Below are 4298 nucleotides of genomic sequence, written 5' to 3'. Positions count from 1 at the left end.
TGAATGTTCGTACTTTTTAATAGAATTCAGTACCATTGTTCAGGATATCTCTCTGATATCTGTTTTTTTGGATGTTGTGTGTACCTACTTATTTACATCTCGTAAGTTTTGTTTAACACATAACGCAGGTGAATATAGCTATATTAAAGTTGTATCTGAAACCGTTAGATTCAGCGCACAATATTCGACAATCATAGGATGAGCCGTAAGCACGGCGCGGCGCGTGAGTCAATTTTACTCTGACAATGTTGACAGATATTTCCGCTTGATGCATTTTTGATGTTTTTCTGATGTGGGTCTATCGGCCTCTACTATCTAAATGTGATGAATATTCAACGTTGGTTCAATATAGATGTTCCCAAAGTACACAAAATCCCGATTTTTTTGTTCAACGACATCGAAAAAAATTCCAAATCTATTTCAATTTCAAGTTAGACAGCAATTTGGGCAGTGTTTTTATTAACCTAGAAATAAAGGGATTGAAGCTTGTGTCAGTATTTATGAGTATTGATGAGCACTTAAAGATGTTTAATGATATGAATAAGTTTCTGAAAACAGCCACACTGACGGAAGGTTCATTGACAAAATTTATCTTTTGTCGTTTGTTGCCCGGAAGTTCGAATGAGAATTATTATTTAAGAATTATTATTTATTATTTAATTAATTGTGTTTTGGTGTATAATTAATATGAATAATTTACAGGCAATTATCTCTTGAAAGATAAATAATGAACATAATATTTACTTATTTATCTCCTTTAAATCACTTTGTAGTATAATTATTTAAGAAACCGGCTGCCGTATTTATGAGAACGCACTCAGTCTTACGGCGAGAAACTTTTAAAAATAAACAATTAGTGACAATTTTCAGCGTTTTAGATTAAATTTCGACTATCAACTGCTACGCAACGATATCGCATCGGCATAATTAAAAAAAAAACCACAAAAATTCTTAAGAGTATTTTAATCGTATCCATACTATTCCAATATTTTGCCTTATTTCACAATGACAAGAGTGTCCCAAAGAGGCTATCAAATAAAAAGACCTTCTGTGCATAGATAAAGAGCGTTCGATTCTCGCTTACTAAATTGAATTTCCTAACGATAACTTCGGCACCAAATAAATATTAATGCGTCATAAAAAGATGGAGATATCCTTCGTAAACCAAATTCAACTTGTTTATTATTCTGATTCGATGAGAGGATTTTTATTTGATTTCCTTCAGCTTTTTCCTTTTAAGCTTCGCTAAGCTCTACATACATTGATGACGCATTCTATATTGAAACATAATCGAATGAATTGAACGAGTGGGCCCGCGCGGGTCTGTACAACGCCCTGTTTATTTTAACTGCAAAGCAATCGTATGTGTGATGGTAGGATATTTGTTATTATGATGAAATTCCAACTTGGCTCTGTGATATGAACACATCGTGTTGTCTATGGGCCCCCGTAAAAGTAAAGCACCAGGTGTTTGAAATTAAGTTGTATTCATTTTTGTGTTGCACGTGATGTAAAAAAAATAATGTCACGCGATGATCGACGATCTCGATAGAAAGGATCATTTTTCAGAATTTTTTTTGTAATGTATTCAGTCAAAAGTGTGTTTGTTCAAGGCGAAAAAAAAAAGTACTCACCTTGGGTTTATAAATACTCTGTCAACAACATAAATAACAATGTCATTGTATTTTCGAAAATGACTAATAAGTATATCCTCAAATTATTTTCTCACTGTAAACTTCATGTTCGGTATAAAAAGAAACAAGTTTTTTTTAATAATTTTTTTTAAGGAAAATGTTAAGAGATTTCTAACTATAATAAGCGGCGCTGTAACAATTTTCCGTCGGGGTTTGAAAACGAACGGCGCGTTCGAGAGTGGCTCCGCATTCACGACATGCGGAATCGAGAGCTGAGTCAACCGCCGGCCGGGACCTATTTGCACTGCGTAGGTACTATGTACAAAAGGTCAACTTGCATTAAGTAAAACAATAATATTATTGAGCTTTTCAAATTCTACTAACTATATACAGTGACAGCAAGTAAACATTGTATTATTAGAATAAGAGTAAGCCCTTGAGTAAAGTTTCTTGCCGTTTCAGCGATGAAACTGCATTCTGAATTAATGCTAAAATAAGGAATACTAAAAATTGTCTCCTATGATATATGTTTAAATGTAAATTAGTTTGATTTAATACACTCTCAACTTTTATATTGTAACAGAACATTTTGCTTTCAATTATCATATATTAAAGAAGAAAAAAAGTAAATAGTTTAATTTTTAGATTATAACGTTAATTTTTTTTTTAAGTTCACTTCTTTCTAGCTTATTTCTTTAATTTATACTGTTCCTATTTATTCTAGTGTTTATACTATTCCGCGTGTTTCAATGTTGTTGCAATGAGAGATGCAGAAAACAAATGGAGGTAGTTAAACCGAGGACCGCAGGGGGCAGTATCTACGATTTATGTATAAAGCTCGCTCCGTTGGGAAACCGGTAAGGTGTTGGGTCGCCGGTCGCTTCTCCGGGTTGTGCAGGGATTACTGATTTACCCATCTATTTTATTACAAACCAAACATATTTATATTCATAACATTCAATAAACAGAAACATTTTTGATATTTGATTGATACTGATACAATAAGCTGCGATTATTTGCGTTATTATTTTATTTAAGAATATTAATGACACTAATGGGCAGACATTGACATGGCCGGTCTGATCTTAAGCAGTTGGTGGAACTCCGAAATCCACACACTTTGTGAAAAAATGTCGAAGTATTCACGACATTTAAGTTAACTCTCATCAGTCACATCGCTAGTAGAGGCTCCGATAACTTAGAGAAGGTGATGGTGGTTGGTCAGGTAGACGGGAGAAGATCACGCGGATGCTCATCTACCCCGCCGCTCTGATCTAGTAAAGACGCTCACCGGCCTGTCAATAACCGAGGCTATAAAGACCGCCGAGGACAGCAAGACGTGGGAAAGGAGTGTGCATCGAATGGTCAACATTTCAAATTAGACACGAGCTTCAGCAATGAAGAGACCGACTCAGAAGAAGAACTTAAGTCTATCTTACAGGACGACAGAAATAGTAGGCCTATGCAGGCCTAAAACATACATTGGTATGTTATAGGCCTACATATTTTGTATAATCTTAGTTACCGTTGAATTCATAACAGTAACTAAGATTATACAAAATATGTAAATTTTAAGCACACATTTAATAAAAGACTTAAACTTCTTAAATACTCAGAGCACTTTTTTACTGGTGGTAGGACTTCTTGTGAGTCCGCGCGGGTAGGTACCACCGCCCTGCCTATTTTTGCCGTGAAGCAGTAATGCGTTTCAGTTTGAAGGGTGGGGCAGCCGTTGTAACTATACTGAGATCTTAGAACTTATATCTCAAGGTGGGTGGCGCATTTACGTCGTAGATGTCCATGGGCTCCAGTAACCACTTAACATCAGGTGGGCTGTGAGATCGTCCACCCATCTAAGCAATAAAAAAACACACACACACACAACATCAAATCTTTGAAATATGAAATGCTAAATTCAAGTTGTCCCTCAAAACGGGCCACCGCGGGACGATGCGAATAATTTAGTTATTCGCATCCAAACACAAGCATACGGGTTCGGTGGTATCGATTCAATACTGTATTCGATTACATGTGGCATTCGCGGTGTGTCCGTACGATGACCCAATACGCGAACCATTTCGGTTTCACGTTTGCAACTGAAACTAAATGAAAAACGTTGTATATTCGAACCTTGTCCACATTTGAGTGCACATCCGCCGTCGACTACATTATAAAGATTAAAACTTCCAAGTTTCCAACCACCTAATTAATCTAGGGTTGATATCCAGCTACGCAATGTATAATGAAGCAATTACGTCATGTTGTGGCAACTCTCATGGGATGTCGGTACATATTTTTTATTACATTAAAAGCAGTGCATATTCGCATTCTATTTATTAAAAGTTGGAACGAGTTATGCTTTTATAGACCCCTGTCAGCGAAGCATGATTAGCACATAATCAACCGCGGGCTCTCATTACCGGCAAACGGTTTACGATCGCTCGCATTCCCCCTATACGGAATCAACATGAACAGTAAAGCCTTCAGCAAATACAATATCCATCGCAATGGGTCTTCGACGATCATATCGTACAGCGAACGGGAAGATGAGAAACGGGTAAATACCATATCTTTTATTTTGTATTGTTTGCTGTCGAAATAGCAATATTTATGATTGCTTTTCAAAAATTCCAGTAAATCGATCCTATTTTATTGAAGACTCAT

At 36.1% G+C, this 4298-nt stretch overlaps 1 long non-coding RNA gene across 2 annotated transcripts; it reads left to right on the top strand.

The window, feature by feature from the left end:
• The first annotated feature begins 1698 nt into the window (after window positions 1–1698).
• Window positions 1699–2614, top strand: LOC134200043 (uncharacterized). Of its 2 annotated transcripts, none has more exons than XR_009974782.1 (2): window positions 1699–1942; window positions 2359–2614. It is a non-coding gene; the product is annotated as an uncharacterized LOC134200043 (long non-coding RNA). The 2 variants fall into 2 exon arrangements; XR_009974781.1 differs by having other exon boundaries at window positions 1699–1946.
• Window positions 2615–4298: the final 1684 nt, after the last annotated feature.

Source organism: Bombyx mori, chromosome 13 (genome assembly GCF_030269925.1).
Source record: "Bombyx mori chromosome 13, ASM3026992v2".
Lineage (NCBI taxonomy): Eukaryota > Metazoa > Arthropoda > Insecta > Lepidoptera > Bombycidae > Bombyx > Bombyx mori.
This window is presented reverse-complemented; position numbering and strand designations above follow the sequence as displayed.